We start from the raw sequence: 6,717 nt of genomic DNA, 5'->3' as shown, positions 1-6,717 counted from the left end.
CTCTTGCTGTCAATTGTGTTGGTAGTGTGGGAGATGCCAGAAGACAGCCAATTTCCTTCGGTCGCACTAGACCTCCCAGAAGTATCAAAGTATGCTTTGCTGTGGGTGACCAAGGATGCGCAGTGAGTCAGGGACAACAAGATCTTTTGGATCTTGATGGAGATGAACATCTAGATGACCATCAATCACAAACCATGATTGTCTCCTATGGTGTATGCCAACCTGTAGGGCTACGCTAAATTTAAAGTGGACTTCCATCGAGTATCCATCAGGGCATGGAAGGACCCTACACAGAAATGGTACGAATTGTGTTATCTGACAATAGATGATGCCATTGATATGGTGCTTGATCAATGGCCGACAAAGTGGCACACCACCATAGACTTGGTAGTGGGCAGGAGCAAGTCTGCGGTGCAGAAGAAGAAGGAGGAGGCCAAGCTTAAGATGGCACAACTAGCTGAAAAGAGGAAAAAGGAGGTTGCCGATAAGTCCCAGGCAGAGTGTGAGGCCACTGAGTAGACAGGGAAGCAGACAAGTGGGAAAGAACGAGGCTCTGATAAAGGCGCGGGTTGCCTTCACTTGAGACCAAGGAGGAGACAGATGAGCAGCACAACGTGAACCCTTAGGAGACATCCACCTACATTAGGTGCCTAAGGGAGCTGGAGAAAGGAGGGCCTATGAAGAAATCAAAGGCGACCAAGACCTCACTGGACCCCGTACATTAACAGAGGGTGACTTGCATGATATCAGTGACACAGTGTGGGATGTAACCGTGGGGTCCCTGCAATAATTTTAGCAGCAACAACAGATCATCTTGGGGGCTTTCCAAACAGGGTTGCAGGAGATGCAGACCCGCACGTCATAGGTTAGCATTATATCTACCCGCCTAGCTATCGACACTTCAAAGGCTGTTGATATGCTGCATGTGAAGGCCTCTAGTGCAATAGTGCTACTTGATGGAGCACTGACCATAGAGAATGAGGCTGACAGGCCCACTATCAATGCTCTAAAAGGAGTAGGGTTGAACTTGGCAGCGCTCCCATATGAAGCGCTCCACCTCTTACATGATGGAGTGATTGCAGAGTTGAGGGCCCGTGAGCACTGCGCACTCCAGGTGATCAATGAACAACAGATCAACAACGAGCAGATGGCCCTATAGAGCAATGCTGCCATCACCAATTGTTACACTAAAAAATGTCACCATGACCACTTACAGTTAGTATGGCTCAAATCAACAGTCATGCTACCCTCTTAGGCAAGTCTTATGCCTCTGTTATCCATCTCAAACTCAAGGAGAGAGAAAGTCTTGTAAAAAATATGTTTATCTCTGGGGTCGCAGGTTCTCTCTAGCCTCACCTGCGGGGACGCTGACCATGTTCACAAAAGGTGCGTCTTTGGACGCTCTGTATGTTAAGGGACAGGTGCGTCCTTCTGTAAAAGGCAAAATGCGCGAGTTTCATCTTAAAAAAGTTACTTGTGGTTACTTCTAGAACTTTCTAGAGGTCGGTTTGATGATTTGGATGCGCCTCCAGTTGGTTCATGTATCTCTATTAAGGGGGAACTTATCCCATCAATAAGGGAGCTATCCCACCCAAAGAGGGGGATTATCCCATTGATGGTGGACCTGAATAACCTCTTTACAGCACTATAAATAAAGACATTGAGCCAGAGGGAGGAGAGGTTGGAGCTATACATTTTCTTTGGGTAAATGCTGCAGGAATTAGGACTCCCATTTAGAACCTTGTGAGGAGAGATTGTCTTTGCTTGATTCTACTTGGAAGTGGGTGAGCTTTGTCAAAGTAGAGGAAAACCCTTGATGGACCCTGGGAGGAACTTGCACAACACCAAGGCCAGGTTGTAAGAGTTTCTTTGTTTCGTTATTAATACAAACTGGTTTATTTTTCTCAATAGCTTGTGTTAATGAGTTATTTCATGTGTTCCTTGGTCTGCATGTTGAATATATGTTTTATTATATGAAATGCAAGTGCTTGGTAATTGTTTGATTGTTTGTGGTTGCAGGAATTGACTTGAAGGAGGAGCTCATCCGGATCGGCAAGGACGGACTACAACAACCGCGTTTTGGAATAAGGTAAGCCTAAACACTTGTAGTTTTCATGTTTTAAAAGGTATATTTAGAGAAAGATCACTCCATTTTGTCTTGTTTGTCGCTAGAGAGTTTAGACTCCTAGGGAGGTCAGTTGTGCCTGCACAAACGACTTTTTCCGCCACGACAAATTGGCGACTCCGCTGGGGATCCATTAATGAGAGAGTCTTTTCCTTTGTGTGAACTTTGCTCTGTGAAAATTACTTTTATTTTCTGGTTTTTGACTGTGAGAATTAGTATTTGGGTGGCTTAGCTTTAGATTTAGTTAGATTTGGTTTTTCTCAACTTTTCCAGAAGGACGCACCCTCTGAGTACTGCACAGTGCGTCTTTGGACGCGCTGTTGCCGTTTGCACAGAGCGGGCCCGCACCTGTTGTAACGGGTTGCCTGCGTCTTCCTGTAAAATTTAGGAAAATTCCATTTTTTGCTTTAATTGCTTTTAGATTTTGATTTTTCTTAGTGTTTTCTACCCAGATCCTTTAGTACCCTGTCAAGAATTTTCACCTGAACTTGTTTTGTGAGCTTTGAGTGTTTTAGTGGATTTCAACGAAGTTTAGGCCTAGGGTTTGATTTTTCAATAGGTCCTGTAGTGACTTTGACGGTAGAAAGTTGTCCAGCCTTAGATCTCTCTGGTTAGTCAGCCTTCTTAGAAGTCGGGCCTGTCGTAAAGTCTCCTTGTGTGAGCAGCTTGCCATTTAAGTTGTTTTGGGTCAAATTTCGAATTACTTGTTTATAAAGTGTTGATTTCCATTTTACAAAAGAACAAAAAGATTAGAGTTTTGTTTTGACTAGTTTTTGGTTCTGCAATAAGCTAGTCCTTGATTTGATTGTGATCAAGTAAAACACCTTAGAATAATCATTGTTGGTTTTGGCCTCGTTAAGATTGCTTAGAGTAAATTTACCTTTTAGTTTGCTTATGAGTGCATTTTCATAGATTTTAATAGTTGTTAAGATTGATTTTTGGTTATATTAGATTTATTTGCTTTATTAAAAGAAAAATACAAAAACATCTTCTTTAAAAGTCTTGTTTCAAGTAGCTTTTTGTTTTTGAAAGAGAAAAGAGTTTTTTCGTGCATGTAAAGAGCGGTCATGTTTTTTATGCTTGGAAAAGACAAACGAATTGTTTCTTTGATTGTCTTCAATTAAGAAGTTGCTTTTATAAAAATTGCATTCTCTCAACTTTTTAGTTAAGCAATTCATCGAAAAAGTAAAGTAGTGGGTAAATCATTCTAGGTGCATTTTGTAGTGGTTTCGAGTCGAGTCAACACACCACTGGTTTCACTTCCATCACCTTTTGACTTAAGAAACAACCTTAAAAGTAACGCTTAAATTAAAATCAATCTAGTAATTTTTATTTTTCTAGGGCTCTGAAACACCAACATAGCTTAGGCTAGGGTCTTGGAGTAGGTGAGTACTTAACTCTCCAAGACTACAAAACCAAACAGATAGTTTATCTTGAGTAGATTAAATCCAATTGTTTCAGTTATACTCTGGGAAAGCTCCTCTTAAAGGAGAAGCACGAGCTCGTGTCCGAACCAGTGAGGGGATCATTCCTCCCTCGTTGGGAACGACGCCAGACAGTACGTATTACAAACGGTAAACCTCGGATTAACCATTGTCGAGGAGCCAGGGGTCACTTATCGGTAAACCTTGGATTGTTGTCAAGGAGCCGGTAAGGGGATTGGAGCTTGCTACTCTGCCCTTGCGTGCTGTCGGAGTTTAGACTGTTCCCCCAGGTGTAATTGTTGTGATTGGTAACTTTAGTGACCATAATCTTTAGGTTCTACCGAGGTGACGGTGGAGGGAAGGTCCCACTGTACCTGGAGCAGACGTCGGTTATACTCACTTGGATTTTCCGGGGGGTTCACTTCACTTCGAGACGGTTAAAGTGGAGGAACTTGTGCCGGTCTATTCATTAAGCAGGTTGCCGGGGTAACTGTTCCACCCGCCATTTCTGTACTGAATCCTGCGAGGTTGGGCCTAATCACCAACTAGCGCTTTTGGTCCGGAAGACTACTGTTTGTGTGTGGTTTGACGCTCTAGATTATTTAGGCGTGTGCTTCAAATTTGTTTGCTTCTTTAGAAGACTTTAGGTGGTTTGATTTGAAATTTTTACTTTGTTTTCGTGTGTTGTAGTTAAAAATCTTTAATTGTGGCGGAATTACCGAGACAGTCCCGTAGACTTCGGGGCAAGTCTCCTGAGATTGTTACCGGAATAGATTTGTTAAGAAAACTCCGTAAATCGCGGGGTGAATCTCCTGAAGACATTCCGGGTCAGTTAGAAGGGTTAAAGGTCCTTGTAACTCCTCCTAGTGACAGTAGAGTAGGTTCACCTGAAGAAGGAGAATCTTCCTTGGTAGTCCATCCAGATTACCAAAGTTTAGAAACAGGTTACAATCCCGAAACTGTTACAGTTTCCGAGCTTGCTGGTAGTTTTTCATCTGCCAGTGAAACAGGCGAAGAACCTGAAATTTCCGAACCTGTTACTCCAACTTCTAGTGTCCCTGATTCACCGAGAATAGAAAGAATTATCACCGAAAATCTTCCTACTGGTTTGATTGCTATAGAAGAACTTGCTCCAGAGGAGGATATAGGTGTCTCTAACCTTGAAGGTCAACTTACTATTGATCTAAGGGAGCGTGAATCCATCTTTTACAGTCCTCCTAGAAGTACTACTTGGTACCTTGCGTTAACCAATTTTTTAGACAACTCAGTCGGTTTTTCTACACCTCGTACTCCTTTTCCACCTGGAGGTATTCATACTCCTGTAAATATGTCTGGTCAGTCGTCCGTGTTTACACAAAGTCCTGAATCTTTTTTACACGGCGGTCCTTCTGTTCCCACTGGGTATCAGTCACTTTCTGGTACCTTTGCGGGGGCATCTCCTCAACCCATTGATCATGGGTTATTTGCTGGAAACAGTGGTAATATACCATTGGGTGTAGGAGACATTTACATGATGTCAGGTTCAGTTCCCGTTTCCCAACCTCAAGGTGGCCAATTACCGCCTGGGGGGCAACCGCAGTTAACGCCTGGGGGGCAACCTCAAGGTACACAAATTGTGTCTGGGGGGCAACCTCAAAGTCAGTATGTACCTATGGTGCAATACTTACCTCAAGGTCAACCTCAGCCTCAATATGTACCCCAAGGTCAACCTCAGTATCAATATCAACCTCAAGGATGGCAACCTCAAGGATGGCAACCTCAAGGGTATCAACCCCAAAGTTATCAACCTCAAGGATACCAACCTCAAGGTCAAGGTCAACCCCAGTATCAGTATTTACCTCAAGGTTATCAACCTCAAGGTCAATACTCAAGTCAAGGTTATCAACCGCCTCAAGGTCAGTCATATGTTCCAAGTATGGGAACTGCACCTTACAATTATCAATCCTACCCTCAATCTGGTTATGGATCTCAGTATCCTCAACCTGTTACGGGTCAATACCCTGGAATGTTAGTGTGGGATCCCTCACAGGGTCAACAGGTGTTGCAGCCAAGTGTACAGATGCTTCCTCAAGCTGGACAACCCGTAGTTTCTGGTCCAACCCAGCAACCGCAACCTGTCCAGCCCAATGTTCAAACTTCTGTAGCTTCGGTAGTTACTCAGCCGCCAATTGCACCTAGTACTCCATCTCAAACGGCTGCTGCAACTACCGCTACATCTACCATACTTACTTCTGGAGTATCGACGGCTCCAGTTTCTACTGTCCCTGTTACCACACCTCAGACATCTTTACCGTTGTCTGGATCTACGATTCAAACCACGGTCCAGATGCCTGTAGGTCAGCCTGGTATAAGTACGGTTGTGACTACTCAACCTCAATTTGTTCAACCTCCGTACCAGGGACAGTACCAACCTGGGCAAGCTGTCCAACAACCGGTTTACCAGTATCAACCGTATCCTGGGTACACTTATCAACAACCTCAACAACCCCAGTACGGTCCGGTTAATCCTGGTTTTCCAGGAGGATATAATATCCCAAATGCGACTCCTGTTCCTAGTTATCCTGGATATCCTCCTCCTGGGGCTGGTATTGTGACCCAGAGTTTTAGAGATCCTAACCGGCAGTTACCGTTTATTGCAACTTTAGATTTACCCGACTTGACGCGCCTAACGAACGATCCAATTCAATATCTTCAGTTCTGGCCGCCAATGCCAAATAAGTTGCCCAGTGATATACCCAAGTTCGAAGGTAAGTCTGGAGAGGATCCGTCCAATCATGTGATGACTTACCACCTCTGGTGTGCTTCGAATTCTATCTCAGATGATTCCATCCGCTTACGTCTTTTCCAGCGTACACTCATTGGTCTCGCGGCCAAGTGGTACATTGAGTTACCACGGGCCTCTTTTTACAACTTTAGCCAGTTAGCTACCTCGTTCTTAACTCACTTTCAGTTGCCGGTCAGATACGATAACGGCACGGAGTTATTAACTTCACTAAAACAATCGACGTCCACGTATATTTCTGATCACATTCATGAGTGGAGACGTCGAAGGAGATTAGTGAAAGTTTTTATCCCGGACCAAATCTTAGCTGAATGGTTTGTCAAATCATTATTACCGAAGATTACTGAAGATGTAGCTAAGGCCGGAGTAGTTACTGAGGAGCAAGT

This window comes from Pinus tabuliformis, chromosome 3_1, assembly GCF_031772625.1.
Source record: "Pinus tabuliformis cultivar Carrire ecotype Pingquan chromosome 3_1, CPIR1, whole genome shotgun sequence".
Taxonomy (NCBI): Eukaryota; Viridiplantae; Streptophyta; class Pinopsida; order Pinales; family Pinaceae; genus Pinus; species Pinus tabuliformis.
The sequence above is the reverse complement of the archived record's forward strand: the minus strand, read 5'-3'. Positions refer to the sequence as shown.